Below are 18,513 nucleotides of genomic sequence, written 5' to 3' on the forward strand. Positions count from 1 at the left end.
AACCACCTCAACTTATTAGAATTAGCCACGCGCGCACTCTACTCCTTTCAAGAAGTGGTTTTTAAGAAGAGATTTTGTGTCAAAGCCGGGGCTTTTATAAGAGTAACTCTTTTGTTACAACTTACTATAGTCAAATTCATCTTTTAATGCGAAACTCTTACCCTAATGTCCAAATCTACACCAGTGCCATCTGTTTGTGAGATTTCATACGCGAAACTGGGTAGTTTTTTACCCAAGCTCAAACTACTCAAGTTTCGTTTGTCATTCTGTCCGGTACGAAAGGAAGTGGAACAGACTCAATCTCCGGCAGGCCATCAACGAGTGAGTGCCATTAGAGTCAGTCTAGTTAGAGTCTGGCGGACTATCACTTTCGATCGGAGCCAATCGAGCATGACGTCACGGTGTAGCACTTATCGGTGGGGACACTATGACGTCATGCTCGATTGGCTCCGGTCGAAAATGACAGTCCGCCAGACTCTAATTATAGGGACTCTAAGTGCCATCTGCTCCAATGTATATATCTTTTCAGGGATGTATTCGGGAAGGGAATGGATATAGGTGGTGTTCCCGAATCTGGGATGATATTGGGTGCAGTTACCCTAATTTGATCGAGTGCGGATAGAGAATGTCGCCAGAATGTGGACACCTTTCCTATTACCCTTACCGGTGGTTCCCTGGTATCTTGGCACGGATCAGATTGGCCACGGCGTATTTTCGATAATCACAACCGTTTTTGGAGTGTTCTCGTCTAAAATTCACTATAATTCCTAGGATAATTCAATTAACTAACGCACCTTCTCACAATTCAACTTATTTGCCTTATATTTTTACTGCAATGGCGAAATATCTGTCTACCCTCATAATCATAGTCATTCTCATCATCATCATATGGTTTTTATTTACCTTCTCGCTCTTTGCCTACCACACTACTACTACTACCGCACGCGAGCTGTCATGCTGCGGTGGTTATGTTGCGGCTAGACCGGTACATGTTTTAGACCGGTCCAGAAACTACAAAAACTTATATATATCCCTGCGGCGTTGTAACACCCCAGCCCGTAACATCCGGCATTCCCGGATTTGCCTTACCTCCAATGCCGCTAAATTTACCACGCCTCGTCGCTGTACCTTACCGTCGGCGGTCCTAACGTCTACCTGTCGGACTCGGCCATCCGAGCCCTGGATGACTGCCTCGATGACGCCGCGTCTCCAGCACTTCCGGTTTTTGCCGTCGACTACGAAGACCAAGTCGCCCTCTTGGAGCGGCTGTCGATCGTCGAACCATTTCGACCGTCGGTTGATCGTCGGAAGGTACTCCTTGCTCCATCGTTCCCACATGCGGTCTGCGAGATATTGGGAACGCTTGTATAAGTTCCGCAGAGCCTCTGCGGGTGTAGCTGATTCCTCCACCTTCACGTCCGCACCAGACACCGTTCCTCGTAGGAAGTGGTTCGGCGTCAGTGCTTCCGTTTCGGTCGAGTCCTGCGGCAGATAGGTTAGTGGTCGCTGTGGTGTATACCACCCTCGGATCAAATAATGTATAGGTGTAAGGCAGATACCTAATTGTTTAATAAACATAGCGAGCTGGGCTCGCTCTCTTTCAAGTCGACTACCGACCAAACAACACCTATCTTGTCATCTCCCATCCGAAAGACATAGATTAGAAAACGTTAAAAGAACATATTTCTTAAAATATAAAAGTGGCGACAAGGAAAACTAATTTATTTTTCGCGTGTGAAAGTGTTAATTATTTTATAATCGAATCGCATTGGCTTTGCTCATTTCTACGCATGCTGCATATCATTGCGAAACAAAAGGGAGAGAACATGCTACAGATTCATCGTGCAACACAATTGCCGCAGGAGTTGTTGCGAAAGGTTTAAGTGTAAATAACATCAGTGCCCGTCGTTATCGGCATAATTGGAATAAAACGAATGTGATTAGTGGTCGCATGATTTTTTGAGTTCTGGAATAGATGTTTACTGTTTAATGTGTGAAGATAATTGATTGATGATATTATAAATTCGCAAAATTATTCATGGGTGTTTCGTAGCACAAAGAAGAGGGCGAAGAATGTGAGTAAAGGCTCCGAACAAATACCTAATATGACGCTTCTTTCCAATGGAATGAAACAGAGATGAGGCAACATTTTTAATTTGGTGAACAAATAAAATCGACGACTGTCGACTTCATCAGGAGTTGGTTGGCCTATCCAGCTTTCCACGCTCGCCATAATGGCGGATGCTATAAAACAATTTGACAGTATCTGTGCCCCAGATAACGCAACGACTTATTTCACCCATAGCAACCTTTGATAAACACTTTTTTCCTTGTCAACAGGCAAAAATTCGGAACTTCATTATTCTAGCAAGAAAACAAATAAGCTTTTCAATAATCGGTAAAGCTAAAACAAGTTTATTGGTTTCTTATATTCTTATAATTGATATTCTTCTTCTAGCCTGAAAACTTGCAATATGTCCTGATCATTTTATGGCTTCAGTGGCGGGGTGGAATATTCGGTGACGAGCGGTGAGGCAACGACGGTGGTAGCTGGGAACAGTAGCGGTGGCAGCGGCGGGGAGCAGTCCATGCTCGAGGAAATGCAGCTGGGGCGGCCGGGATCGGAAAGACAGGCCTAACTGGTGGGGCTTCGGGCGCGTGGATGCGCCCTTGCTTCAGTCAAAACGGACCGACTTTGGACGGCCGGGCGTGAAACGTGAAGCTGTATTTATTTAAAAATGACGACCGAGCGCGAATGTTTCTAGAACATTGTTGAATTTGTGTAATAGTATTTCTTCGCCAAACATTGTCAAAACTTTGAAGTGATTTATAATCATATTTTATTGGGTTAAGTTTGAATATAGACATTGACTGATACATTGTTACTGGTAGCTTATCTGAGGACAGTTGCCCAAGCTCCGGGAACACTTCGGTGCTCGCAACTTTCCATTGATCTCCAACGCAGACCGCCTTCTGGCCACTCGTGGGCGCTACGTAATCATCACTATGAAAAACCCGCTACCGCTATTGGGATACCGGACTACTGCTGCGACGGGCAAGTGCTCATAGCCTACAACATCTACGAATCTGCCGAACCATGCTATTGTTGGACAGTCAAATTCTCATTGTCGCCGCGGGGAACTCTGTTACCGGCGAATAATATTTGCCGTAACGTATTATTTTGTGGAATGCGGGAATTTAGTGTGAAGTTGGCGCCTTGGTTGGCGCTAGCTCGCAATAGTCAATTTGTTTTTCCGCGCCTGGGCGGCGACGCGCATTCGCATAGAGATTGAGCGGAAAAGGATGACCCGAGAAAGTGAGCGTCCCTTCGAAGGGGCGTTAGGCTCGGCAAGAAAATCATCGAGACAGTTGGAAGATAGTCGTAAAGAGAAGAGGTGACCTAGATTGGATACTGTTGTCCTACGTAAATCCGCCACGTTGTGAGCGCAAGAAGTTTGTTTGACCAGCCAAAGTCAGTTAGTTACCCTACAGTTGACTTAACCAATCGACTGGATACCCGTGACAACCCTTGTACCACGACCAACAACGGATTCAAGATTTTGCCAAGCGTCGTCGTATTTCGGCGCAACCCCAAACCTCGTGACCCGTGATCACGACCGACTACACCAATGGTCAGTGTACACTGACGGCCGATCGGGACAAAGTCCTAATTCCTAATCGTCACACATCAGGCGCCCGGCCTCCGCAGGTCTTCTTCTGGCTAGTCCTCGCCTCCATCTCGTCCGTCTAGGACTGAAGCCCGACCAATTCCACCCCGTGAACATCTCTTCAGGCCGATGCCATCACCATCTCGGACATTCGGATATGTCGGACACGATTACATTTCCTCCAGGCGAAGCCATCACCATCTCGGCTAAACGTTTCACGCCCGGCAGTCCAATGTCGGTCCGTTTGTTCGAAGCCCCACCAGATAGGCCTGTTTTCCCGATCCCGGCCACCTGGCTGCATTTCCTCGAGCTAAGACTTCTCCCCGTCGCTGCTACCGCCACTGCTCCCAGCTACCACTGACGTTGCCTCGCCGCTCGTCACCGAAGATTCCACCACGCCACTGAGGCAACCAGCATCGCCTGTGTAGACGCGGTTCGGTACTTATACGGATCTTCAATAAACTGTTCAACCGTGAGTACTGCGAGTAGTTAGGAATCAGCACTCCGAAAGCCTTTCATCCGTTCGCCCTGAGATCCAGAAGAGGCCGTGAGCGCCCACCGTAGACTGCCGTCGGCTTACACCAGTGGCCTGGGGATTTATGCCGGTATCTCTTCGAAACCGAGCCGATCGGTTTCCCGCAAAAAACGCCCCTGTAGAAAGCTAATTGTATCTCGACGTGCCGACAGGACTGTCCACAGCTCGAAATACCACATATAGAGCCGCCATTCCAGCATCCGGATTATTTCAAACCATTGTCGTAGCTGTCTTCCAATCATCTATCGGCCGCAATCGTCGATGCCTCAGGCAACTACTAACCGGTCACCCACCGAAATTTCTGGACGGGAGCATAATATGATGATTAGGGCATATTGCAAATTTTCAGGCTGGAAGAAGAATAATAATTATAAGAATATAAGAAACCAATAAACTTGTTTTAGCTTTACCGATTATTAAAAAGCTTAATTTGTTTCTCGCTAGAAAAATGAAGTTCCGAATTTTTGCCTGTTGATTTTCTGTTGGCAAGGAAAAAAGTGTTCATCAAAGTTTGCTATGGACGAAATAAGTCGTTGCGTTATCTGGGGCACAGATGCTGTCAAATTGTTTTATAGCATCCGCCATTATGGCGAGCGTGGAAAGCTGGATAGTTGTTATTTGGCGATATATGGTGCAAAGGCCGTTTGTGGACGCGAGTTACCAATCTTTGACTTGGTGAGCGTCGAATGCATGATGTCGAGTCAGTGGGATCACCACAGCATCGTAGCAGGTTATATGATTAGCCGGAAACATATATTCAGCAAAGGTCCGGGACTAAGACTCTATTGTTCTTGCGGAGGCAACAAAGCCGGAATGAAATACGAAATGTATTCGAAAACGCTAACTGGCGATCTGAAATTGAAATGTATTGTGAAAGTGTATTGTTTAAGCTTATATTCGGAGTTATGTCGAATGATTTTCGAAATTGTAGTAACTGTGATAAGATTTATGTGGATTAATTATATTATTCAATGTGTTCCGTATTTTAAAATATTCAACGTGATACTAGTTAAAGTTAAATGTCTACAGAGTTCAATTGAACAGTTCATATTTGTATTGTAAATCAAAAACGTTCTGAAAGGGGAAGAACTGTGGTGTATACCACCCTCGGATCAAATAATGTATATGTGTAAGGCAGATACCTAATTGTTTAATAAACATAGCGAGCTGGGCTCGCTCTCTTTCAAGTCGACTACCGACCAAACAACACCTATCTTGTCATCTCCCATCCGAAAGACATAGATTAGAAAACGTTAAAAGAACATATTTCTTAAAATATAAAAGTCGCGTGTTGATCATGTCGGCCGCTTCCGCTACTGTCGTGGCCAGGATCTCGTCCGTCAACTTGTGCCCATCGTCGAGCGCGCGCATGGCTTCTTTCACTGATCGGACCATCCGCTCCCAGACGCCGCCCATGTGCGGAGTTTCAGGCGGAATGAAGTGCCAAGCGGTAGTTGAGCTGCCGACGGTCTCTGCGCACTCTTGGTTGATCTTCTCCATCTCATTGTTTGCTCCCCGAAAGCACGTGGCATTATCGGAGAAAATGTGGCTCGGTTTGCCGAATTTGCTGCAGAAACGAGCGATGGCCATCCGACACGACTCCGTCGTGAGACTATGGACGACCTCAAGGTGCACCGCCCGCACGGCCATGCAGGTTAAGACTGCCACCCATCGCTTCTCCTTTCGCCGACCGACCGCAACTTCTACCGGACCTAGGTAGTCAAGGCCCACGGAGCTGAATGGCCGAAGGTGGGACGTTACTCGTTCCACTGGAAGTGGAGCCATCCTCGGAGAAAGCGGCCGGCACTTGTTCACCTTGCACCAGACGCACTTGCTCACAACCTGCTGTATCGCCGGTCGCATTTTCGGTATCTGGAACCGCTGCCGCATCTCGTTGAACACGGTCTCCGAATTGGCATGTCCGAACTGCTCGTGATAGTATTGTCGTCGCAGTTGAAACCCGAAGTTTCCCCACACCCGACAATCGAATTTTCTCAAAATCTGTTCGTGAAAGCTAACGTCGGACGTAGTGTGCTGGACAGCGGACCTGGCCCTCTATCCAGCGCACTGTGCCCGACGTACATCCGACACACGGTTTAGGAGAAACATCGATTTTCGCGTGTCAAAAATTCCGATTTTCAACTGCACGAACAATACTGGATCAGCCTTTGCGTTACTTCATGGGACCGGGACAGGATTATCGGATGCCTTTTGTCGAAAGAGCTCTCATCCGCGTTCGCGAGCCGCCCGTCCATCCGCAGCACACCTTCATCGTCCAGCACCGGCGAACTCTTGAAGATCGGACTGCATTTCTTGACTACCGATATTGGGCCGCCCGGCTGGCACTCCAGATTGTTTGTGAGCGCACTCATTTCGTCCGGGAAACTGTCCCACTGTGCTTGACGCCATAGGATTGTCCCCGCCCGTCGAAGCTCTTCTTGGCCCAGAGGGGCTTTCACCGATGGATAGTTGGCCGCAACGTGTTGGTTTAGCTACCGCTGTTTTGCCGTAGCCCACGTGGTCACTATCGGCTCTCCTCTACATTTTCGCCGGCAGTTGTCGATGAAGCGCACCACACTCGCTGTCACCCTCAGCAACTTCGTCCAACGGGAAATCGGGTTGACGTCGATCGCTCCGTGGAACAACACGATACCTCTGGCTTCCTCGTCCGTCTCCTCAATGGACGCTTCTTGGGTTGGCCACTGCTCTTGCGGCCGGTACAGGAACGCTGGTCCGTTGAACCATTCTCCGTCGCCCTGCAACGGCGGACCTTGCCCCCACTTCGTCAGCACGTCGGCGATATTTAGTTTGGTCGGAATCCATCGCCAGTCCGCTACCCTCGTCAACTCTTGTATCTCGCCGACCCGGAAGGCGACGAATTGCTTGTACCGATGTTGATCGGCATTGATCCAACTGCATACGGTGCGCGAGTCTGTCCAGAAAACGGTGCGGTTGATTTGATAGGAGTGCGTGTCCAGAACGGCTTGGTTCATCCTGGCCCCCATCACCGCACCCATCAACTCCAGACGGGGAATCGACTGCCGTTTGACCGGCGCCACTTTAGCCCTGGACAACATCAGGCTGCAGTGGACGTTCCCGTCGATGACTGCTCGCAAATATGCTACGCAGCCGTATCCGTGTTCGCTGGCATCGGTGAAGATATGGAGTTCCAACGAATCGACTTCGATGGATCTAGCGTCGCCAATATAGCAACGTGGAATCCGGATAGCTTCGACCTCCGGTAACAAACTCGTCCACCGCTTCCACAGCTCCCAGGAATTGGGATCGATTTCCTCGTCCCAATCGCACTTGGACCGCCACAGATGCTGGATGATGATCTTGCCGTGGATGGTGAACGGCGACAGCAATCCGAGCGGATCGAAGAATCCCATCACACAACTGGCGACTAGTCTTTTCGTCGGCCGCTTTCCCTCGTACAGGTACGGCATTAACCCCTCGCGGTGCGTCGTGGAAAACGCAAACTGGTCCGTGTTCGGATCCCAGATCACTCCCAAGACTCTCTCATTGGCCGTCTGCTTGTCTCGGCCGAAATGCACCGGCGTCGCCAGCTTCGCTTCTCCCAGGCTCCGTAGAACTCCCGGCGAGTTGGACACCCAGTTTCGGATTTCAAACCCGCCTTTTTTGTGGACGAGCCGGACTTCCTGCGCCAGCCTCACTGCCTCCTCTTCGGTGTCGACGCTGTCGAAGTAGTCATCGACGTAATGCCGACGTATTATGGCCACCGACGCTTCAGGATACTGAGCGGCGAACTCTTCGGCGTTCCGGTTCTTCACGTATTGAGCCGAGCAGGGAGAGCTTGTCGACCCAAATGTCGCCTCATCCATGACGTAGATTTGTGGCGGTTCTTCCGGATCTTTTCGGAAGACGAAACGTTGTTTTTGCTTGTCCTCGGAGCGAATCTGCAGCTGGTGGAACATCTCTTTCAAGTCTCCACCGAAGGCAATCCGCCATTCACGAAACCCGCAGAGCACTTTGATGAGTGGGACGAGCATGTCCGGCCCTGACAGCAGCTGTGAGTTTAGGGATACTCCTTGCACGGCCGCCGCCGCGTCCCAGACTAGACGAATCTTCTCGGGCTTCTTGGGATTTTGAACGACGTTGATCGGCAGGTACCACGTTTGGTCGGCAGGAGTACTGGCCAGTTCTTCGGCGGTAGCGAGATTTGCGTACCCCTTCTGCTGGTACTCGTCGATCTGCTTGCAGACGTTCTCCTTCAGCTTCGGATTCTTGTCGAGTCGCTTCTCCAACTGCTTCATTCTGCGCACCGCCATCGGGTAGCTGTCCGGGAATCGTGGATCGTCCGTTTTCCACAGCAGTCCGGTTTCGAAACGGTCACCGACGCGTTTGGTGGTTCGCTCCAGTATTTCCCGGGCGCGTTTCTCCTCTGCTGTTTCCTGCGGGATTGCCACCACTGACTCTTCCAGCGCGTAATGACTTTTTAGCAGCTCGTGCAGGTCCTGGTTGGTAATCTGCTGGTGGTAGCCGAGATAATTACCGGCTGCCGCCGAGGTTGTTTGCCGCGGCCCATACACCGTCCATCCCAATTTAGTGCGAACCGCTATTGGTTCCATGGGCGTACCCACCTTCGCTTCTATCGGCGCGAACGTGTGGATGTTGTTCGCCCCAATCAGCAACTGCGGCTGTCCGTCGTACGACTCAATGGGCAGCCCTCGCATATGTTCGTGCTGTGCGGCAAGCTCCTGCGAATCCAACTTTTGGTGCGGCAGCATCAACTTTCCCACAGTGTGCACCGTGTGCAACCGCATCTTGCCGGCGGCTGCGCCTGTTCCCGACGCCCATAGGCTCAATCTTCGGGAATCCTCCACCCTCGACATGTTTCCCGTCCACCGGATGGTCAATCGCTCTTGTACTCCGACCGCGCCCAGACGGTCGGCGAGCTTTTTCTCCACCAGTGTGACGGAAGCACCTTCGTCCAGGAACGCCAGCACTGACACCGTTTTTCCACCGTAGTGCAGCTGTACCGGAACGATCCGGAACAATACCGTGCAGTTTGTCCGGATGTGTGCACTGAGCCCGACCGTGTTTCCGACCGGATGCATCAGCGGATTGTGGAAGTCTCGACAGTCACCGATGTTGCAGCGAATTTTGAATTTGCACTGCCCTCCATGTTCATTCAGACACACGTGGCACAGCTTCTCCCGGTTCACCAGCCTCAGCCGATCCGCATACCGCAGATTCTTAAACTCGCCACAGTGTCGTAGCCGATGATCCGTCCTCCTACATTGTTTGCAGGGCTTCAAAACCTTTTCCTCGCCGGCGTTGGCGGCCGATCCGCTGGCTTCGCTGTGGCTGTATAGTCCACCTTTCTCCTTCGGCATCCTTTTTCTGGATGGTGGAATTCCTTTCGACGGCGGAGAGGGCACGAACTCGACATCCACGTTGGCTTCGCAGGCGTCTGCGACGATGTCCATTAAGAAATCCGTCAGCGTTCGCAAGGTTGTTTCGCCGCGACTCCTCCGGTAATGGACCCACTCCCGCTTCTCTCGATCTGGTAGCTTGGCGACAAGGCTTTTGATCAACAGCGGGTTTATAAGGTGCTGCTTCAGATCCGCGGCCTCCAGATGGCCACAGAGTTGCTCCACCGTATTTCCGAATGGAACAAAGCTCTTCAAATTGTCCGCCCTCGGAGGTTCCAGCCGGTTCACTTTGTCCAACAGGCTTTGGAGCAGTTGTTCCGGGCGGCCGAAGTGTCGGCGCAGCTTCTCGATGACCTGCGGGATGGATCGGGAAGCAGTAGCTGCCCAGATACCAGTTCCAGAGCGTCACCTTCCAGCGCTTCCTGAAGTCGCATCAGGTTCTCGTGGTTCATGTAACCACAGGCCTCATTGGACGCTTTGTAGGCCGCGAAAAACAATGGCCACTGCGCTGGTTTGCCGGAGAATTTTGGGAGTTTATATGTCAACCCCTTCCTCGCGGCCAGCTGGGCCTTCGTCGGTCCGGTCTGCTGCTGCCCCAGCCCGTCTTGGCTGACACTTCCCACTTTCTTGTACGTCTTCAGTTTCGCCTTGCGCTCCATCGACGAGTCCGAACTCTGGCTCTGCAGATCCGAATCATCGGAATCGTCGTCCTCCTCATCCTCTTCGGAGCTTTCGTAGCTTTGCGCTAGTTTCCTCACGTTCGCCTTGCTCAGCTTCAACACATTTTTGTCGACTTTGCCGGAATGGCCCGCTTTTGAAGCACCCGCGACTACTTTCGGCTCCGGTTTGGATTTTTGAGCCGACAGCTCCGCCAACTCGTTATCCATGGCTGCCATCTGCAGCTCGAACGAGTCTTGGTCCGCCTTCATCTGCCGAATCTGTTCCTTCTTCTTCTGGAGCATTTCCGCTTGCCAAGCTCTTTGCTCCTCTTGTTCCTCAGCGCGCATCTGCAGCTCCAATTCCATTTTTCGCTGCTCGAACGCACGCTGCATCTTCCTTTCCTTTTTCTGCAGCAGTAGCTCCGCCTCCATCTCCTCGTACTGTCGCTTCTGTTTCTCCTCTAGCGCTCGCACCTTCGCTTCCACGCTAGACGAAGCTAGGCGAGAGCTGACGCTGGATTTGTCAGACTCGTTGCCGTTTTTCCGGGTGCGGGCCTGCTTCTTGGCGTCCTTCTGCTTCTGCTGGTACTCCTGGGCCTTCTCCTGACAGGCCTTGCTTTGGCAGTACCACTTCTTCGGCAGTTTGCCCTCCTCGATGCCCACGCAACGGATGTGGAACCATTCGGCGCATCCGTCACAGCCGACCATCACTTCGTCGCGCGTAGACGGGCCACAGATGGCGCACGGAGTCGCCGTCAGGTCCATGATGGTTTGGTCGTGGGTGGATTCTGCATCGGAAGCCATCTTGCTGCAGGTTTTCACTCCTCACTTGACACTTTTCACTACGCGGGAATCACTTCGCGGGTGCCACTTCTTTTTTAAGAATGTTCCCGAATCTGGGATGATATTGGGTGCAGTTACCCTAATTTGATCGAGTGCGGATAGAGAATGTCGCCAGAATGTGGACACCTTTCCTATTACCCTTACCGGTGGTTCCCTGGTATCTTGGCACGGATCAGATTGGCCACGGCGTATTTTCGATAATCACAACCGTTTTTGGAGTGTTCTCGTCTAAAATTCACTATAATTCCTAGGATAATTCAATTAACTAACGCACCTTCTCACAATTCAACTTATTTGCCTTATATTTTTACTGCAATGGCGAAATATCTGTCTACCCTCATAATCATAGTCATTCTCATCATCATCATATGGTTTTTATTTACCTTCTCGCTCTTTGCCTACCACACTACTACTACTACCGCACGCGAGCTGTCATGCTGCGGTGGTTATGTTGCGGCTAGACCGGTACATGTTTTAGACCGGTCCAGAAACTACAAAAACTTATATATTGTCGGGCCGCCACCAAACCGGACTTCGCACAATCAAGTCGCGACGCGACCCAACTCGCGACGTTTTTAAATCATGTCAAAGAATAGTGCGCATCCTTCCCGTTGTTGTCAGCAACACAGCGCACTAGATGCGAAACAGTTGCGACACTTGTGGACCAAGAAAATGGAAATTTTTGATTGAATGTCGGTCTTGATTCCAACCGGATAGACAATATATCCCTGCGGCGTTGTAACAGGTGGCTTGTGGTGGAGCCATCAAGATTAAATTTGGAACCGAACGGTTACAATCTCAACACCACTAAAGAAGCCAATTAAGCCCAAGCGAAATATTGAGCATCTGTTTGATAACACTAGTTTACAGCATTTTTGAACTCGGTAAGCTGATGATCATTTTTGGTGTAGAATCATGCCCTGAGTTCGAAAACGCGAAGGAAAAAAATTACAGTAGAGCGGAAAATTTTTCGACTTTCCATACAAGGTTGATGATTTGAAATCGATTTTTGTTCTATTTTTAAGCAACGTCGCTCACTTCACACACCTCATTCTCCGTAATCAATGCTCCGATTGAGCTGAATTTTTTACTGTAACTCGCCTACATATGATATGTCAAATAAACGTCGAATAAGAATTTTTAAATTGGTTTTTTCTTATTGAAAAAAATACATTTCTTCAAAAAAATTAGGGAATTTTGCTAAAATTTAAGAAGATCGTCCCTAAAACTCGCCAATATCTTGAATTTCATCAATCTGGCGCAAAACCTGTATTCAGGTGACCGAATGGTATTGTATTCAGCTTTTAATTTATGGAAAAAGATTTAAAATTGGTTGAACAAAACGCAATATATTTGAATTTTAGTAAATTACATATTTTGAAAAGTTGCAAAACTCGATATTGAGCTAAATCTCAAAAACTGTTCTACTTTAATTTTTTTGAAGGTCGGTTTCGAAATCAGCACTAAATTGTGCTTCAAAAATTTTGGTCGTTGACAGAAGTTCACGACTTTCGTTTTATTTTGTAAACTTGTGTAATGATCAATTTGGCTAAAACAATTCAATACGATGATGGAACTTCTTCTGGATGCAACATTTTACAGACAACTGTGGGTGGAGCTTACTTGTTATCTATCTACCCACAAATCAGCACAACTACACGATGAAGGGAAACTTTATTTTTACTATGCACTCTACGGTTTCGAAACAATGCCATGATGCCAAATTGTAATGAGATGCAGTGCGTAGTTTCATCAACCTATAGCAGGATCGAGACGAAAAAAATGCTATTCCAGGACTCGAACCTTGAATCTTCGAATCCACAATCTCATGCTCAACCAATTGCACCAAATTTAAACTGATGCAGATGAGACAAAGAAGTGTAAAGACGTCTTAATCATGGGTAACTTTGTTTTATTTTATGCTGGCAACTCTGTACAATTTTTAGTATCAACGTGACAAACTTTTGATAATAATTATCAAAAGTTTGTCACGTTGATACTAAAAATTGTACAGACAGCTAATTATTAGTCAATGAAAACGAATTTCTACACTAAAATTGAAGGAGAAGTCGAGTAGGCGACGAATAACTACGCCTTAGCAACAGTTTATGTCAGATAAATAGTTAGAATAAATTTTCATTCCATATTTGTTAGTCAATCGATATAGACGTGTTTTATTACGACTACAGCCTCATATCATTTGTCCAAGAGGTTATGGGCCTTTATTGAAACTGTTACGTGGATTTTGGATCGTTGAAGAAAACCTTGAAGAATTTTGTCGGATCGTTTTTTGGAGAAGATTGTCGAAACCTTGGAGCTGCTCAAGATGGATGCAAGCAAAGTCATCATGGAGCGCCTGAACAACCGCAATTATGAAGCCTGGAAGTTCCGGATCGAAATGCTGCTTATCCGTGAAGGTCTTTGGAAACACATTTCGGAGGAGATGCCAAACCCGATGACCAGTGAATGGAAGCAAGGAGATGATCGAACCAGGGCGACGATTGCGCTTTTCGTTGAAGACAGTCAGTACCATCTACCCCCGTTGGTTTGAACGACACCTCATGCAAACCAACGGGGTTCATTTATAGTTTGAACTTCTAGCAACCCTGTGGCAACGGAAAAACACACTGCTGGCAGCCTCATTTGCTGTTTTGTTTTGATTCTGCGTTCCGTTTCATCCCGTTCCGTTAGTAGAATGACGTTTGAACCATTTTTAATTCGAACGATGTGCAGATTAGAGGGGGTCAAATTAAAAAGTGTTCAGATTAGATGCGGTCAAACCAACGGGGGTAGACGGTACTCCATAATCCGAAATTGTCAAACGTCCAAGGAAACCTGGGAAGCTTTGAAGAAGCACCACCAGAAAGTGTCACTTACGTCTCGAGTTACGCTGCTCAAACGGATTTGCCAGTTGCAGTTCCAGGATGGGGACGATATGGAGCAACATCTTCAGGAGATGGAAGGTCTTTTCTCGCGCCTATCAAACGCTGGCCAGAAGCTCGATTCGCAGTTGATGGTCGCTATGGTCCTGAGAAGCCTACCGGAAGCCTATGATACGTTGACGACAGCACTCGAGAGCCGTTCAGATGACGAGTTAACAATGGATTTGGTAAAATCGAAGTTACTGGATGAATCCATGAAGCGAAGGAAGAATCTACCCCGCGGTGAGTCAATTCTACGAGTCGAATCAACCAAGAAGACGATTATTTGCCATTCTTGTGGAAGACCGGGTCACATCAAGAGGGATTGTCGCCAGTTGCCTGGTAAGAAGATAGAGGAATCCCGCCGGAAGTTCAAGCCAAAGGCGAAGGCTGCAGCAGTGGAAGAGGAGAAATCGTTTTGCTTTGCGGTACGGAACGAGCGCCATACGAATGCTGTCTGGGTCGTCGATTCCGGAGCAAGCACCCACATGTGTGCGGAAAGGAGTTTTTTCAAGCACTACGAACAACAACCAGGACTAACCGTTGCGTTGGCAGACGGAAGCGAAGTGAATGTCGCCGAAAGAGGTTCCGGAACAATTTGCTGTGCAGTTGACGACGAAGAGAAAGAAGTCACCCTCAATGAAGTTCTACACGTCCCGAATTTGGATACGAACCTGGTGTCCGTTGGAAAACTAACCGAAAAAGGAGCTGAAGTCACGTTCACTGGAGAAGAATGCAAAATATCGAAGAATGGACGAGTCGCTGCTGTTGCTGTGAGGAAGTCAGGACTGTACCACCTCGAAACGAAGAAGCACAATCCGATTGTCGCTGCTGTCATGAAGCATACTGAAAACTGTATTCACCATTGGCATCGAGTACTGGGGCACCGTGATGAAGAAGCGATCCAGAAGATGGTACGGGATGACCTCGCCACCGGTGTCAAGATTCGCAAGTGCAACGTGAACTACGACTGTGAGTGCTGTATGGAAGGTAAGATGACCCGTCTACCTTTCCCCAAGCAAACTGGAGCACAATCGACGAGGATGCTTGAGCTGATCCATACGGACGTATGCGGGCCAATGAATACCGTTACTCCAGGAGGAGCTCGCTACTTTATGACCATAATTGATGACTTCACCCGTTTCTGTGTCGTATATTTTCTGGAGAAAAAGTCGGAGGTTCCGGATAAGATTGAAGAATTCGTCCAGATGGCGGAGACCCGTTTTGGAAAGCGGCCTGCAGTCATTCGCGCAGACAATGGAGGAGAATACAGATCCAGACGATTGGGAAGTTTTTACCGTCAAAAAGGAATCACAGCGCAGTTCACAGCCGCATACAGCCCCCAGCAGAACGGGATTGCGGAACGGAAGAACCGAAGCCTTGTGGAAATGGCGCGCTGTATGCTTATCGATGCATCCATGTGATATGTCCTCTGAAATGTATTTTTTAGAAGTGCTTTTGCTATAAAACTAATGTGTTAATTATATCTAAAAATGAGTACATTCAGATAACTGTGTATTTGACAAATGTCAAATACTTTTATAGCATACAGCGTTCAATAAACAGACCGGCGACTGTCGGGTTCTCTTTGATTCCAGACACCATACGAGTAAGCCCAGTACGGAGGGTTAGCCTAACATTAGCCTAATGTGAGACTAACTGGCCAGCATGTTAGGCTAACTTTTTGTCTCACTTTTGGCTAATGTTAGTCTAAAATTAGACAGATATGACACACTTTTGTTAGACATGTTGCAAATTCGAAACATGTTTGTTAGTCTAACATTAGACTAACGTTAGACATGTTTTACTATGGGCTGTTAGACAAATGTTAGGCATAAATTTTATGCTGCTTGTTTTCATTCCAGCTGTCATCCGAGCAAGAAGTATGATTGTAGTAGTGAACTTTTGTCGACGTTCACTACTACAACCGTACTCTTGCCTCGAATGAAAGCTGGACGAAACAAATTCAATAAAAAAAACTCGGAGCCTGTTCAATTTCAATTTTAATTTTAACTTTAATTTTAATTTTGATTTTAACTTTAATTTAAACTTGAATTTGAGTCAAAATTAAATTAAAATTAAATTAAAATTAAATTAAAATTAAATTAAAATTAAATTAAAATTAAATTAAAATTAAATTAAAATTAAATTAAAATTAAATTAAAATTAAATTAAAATTAAATTAAAATTAAATTAAAATTAAATTAAAATTAAATTAAAATTAAATTAAAATTAAATTAAAATTAAATTAAAATTAAATTAAAATTAAATTAAAATTAAATTAAAATTAAATTAAAATTAAATTAAAATTAAATTAAAATTAAATTAAAATTAAATTAAAATTAAATTAAAATTAAATTAAAATTAAATTAAAATTAAATTAAAATTAAATTAAAATTAAATTAAAATTAAATTAAAATTAAATTAAAATTAAATTAAAATTAAATTAAAATTAAATTAAAATTAAATTAAAATTAAATTAAAATTAAATTAAAATTAAATTAAAATTAAATTAAAATTAAATTAAAATTAAATTAAAATTAAATTAAAATTAAATTAAAATTAAATTAAAATTAAATTAAAATTAAATTAAAATTAAATTAAAATTAAATTAAAATTAAATTAAAATTAAATTAAAATTAAATTAAAATTAAATTAAAATTAAATTAAAATTAAATTAAAATTAAATTAAAATTAAATTAAAATTAAATTAAAATTAAATTAAAATTAAATTAAAATTAAATTAAAATTAAATTAAAATTAAATTAAAATTAAATTAAAATTAAATTAAAATTAAATTAAAATTAAATTAAAATTAAATTAAAATTAAATTAAAATTAAATTAAAATTAAATTAAAATTAAATTAAAATTAAATTAAAATTAAATTAAAATTAAATTAAAATTAAATTAAAATTAAATTAAAATTAAATTAAAATTAAATTAAAATTAAATTAAAATTAAATTAAAATTAAATTAAAATTAAATTAAAATTAAATTAAAATTAAATTAAAATTAAATTAAAATTAAATTAAAATTAAATTAAAATTAAGTTAAAATTAAATTAAAATTAAATTAAAATTAAATTAAAATTAAATTAAAATTAAATTAAAATTAAATTAAAATTAAATTAAAATTAAATTAAAATTAAATTAAAATTAAATTAAAATTAAATTAAAATTAAATTAAAATTAAATTAAAATTAAATTAAAATTAAATTAAAATTAAATTAAAATTAAATTAAAATTAAATTAAAATTAAATTAAAATTAAATTAAAATTAAATTAAAATTAAATTAAAATTTAATTAAAATTAAATTAAAATTAAATTAAAATTAAATTAAAATTAAATTAAAATTAAATTAAAATTAAATTAAAACTAAATTAAAATTAAATTAAAATTAAATTAAAATTAAATTAAAATTAAATTAAAATTAAATTAAAATTAAATTAAAATTAAATTAAAATTAAATTAAAATTAAATTAAAATTAAATTAAAATTAAATTAAAATTAAATTAAAATTAAATTAAAATTAAATTAAAATTAAATTAAAATTAAATTAAAATTAAATTAAAATTAAATTAAAATTAAATTAAAATTAAATTAAAATTAAATTAAAATTAAATTAAAATTAAATTAAAATAAATTAAAATTAAATTAAAATTAAATAATAATCAAAACAAAATTGAATTAAAATTAAATTAAAATTTAATTCAAATTTAATTCAAATTTTATTAAATTTTATTAAAATCAAATTAACATTTTATTAAAATTTAATTAAAATTAGATTAAAATTGAACTCAAATTAAATTAAAATTTCATTCAAATTTTATTAAAATTTTCTTAAAATTTAATTAAAATTTTATTAAAATGAAATTAAAATTAAATTTATTAAAATTTTATTAAAATTAAATTCAAATTAAATCATTTGTTTTTAAATTTTATTAAAATTTTATTAAGATTAAATTAAAATTAAATTATTTTTTTTTAATTTTATTAAAATTTTATTAAATTTTTTTAAAAATTTTATTAAAATTTTATTAAAATTTTATTACAATTTTATTATATTTTTATTAAAGTTTTATTAAAAAATTTTTAAAATTAAAAAAAAAATGAAAATTTAATTAAAATTGTATTAAAATTTGATTAAAATTTATTTAAAATTAAATAAAAATTAAATAAAAATTAAATGAAAAATAAATCAAATTAAAATTAAAATGACTCACCGACACGATGAGGCCAAACTTAACAGAATCGGACACTGTTTTGGAGATGACTGGTTCCGGCAACGGTACGACGAGAACGAACCGGACTTATTGGCCAGTAGCAGCGGCGAGGAGCTGACGGGTCGGACGACGGAACGACTGAAATAGTTCTTACCAGGTTGTTACGGTTTTAACTAATTGAAACGCGCAATTTTTATCATTTTCCCGACCGACGAACGCTGCCGCAATCAACAAAGTTATTTTTTTAACTGCCGTTCAGGCAAC

This window comes from Aedes albopictus, chromosome 3 (assembly GCF_035046485.1).
Source record: "Aedes albopictus strain Foshan chromosome 3, AalbF5, whole genome shotgun sequence".
Taxonomy (NCBI): domain Eukaryota; kingdom Metazoa; phylum Arthropoda; class Insecta; order Diptera; family Culicidae; genus Aedes; species Aedes albopictus.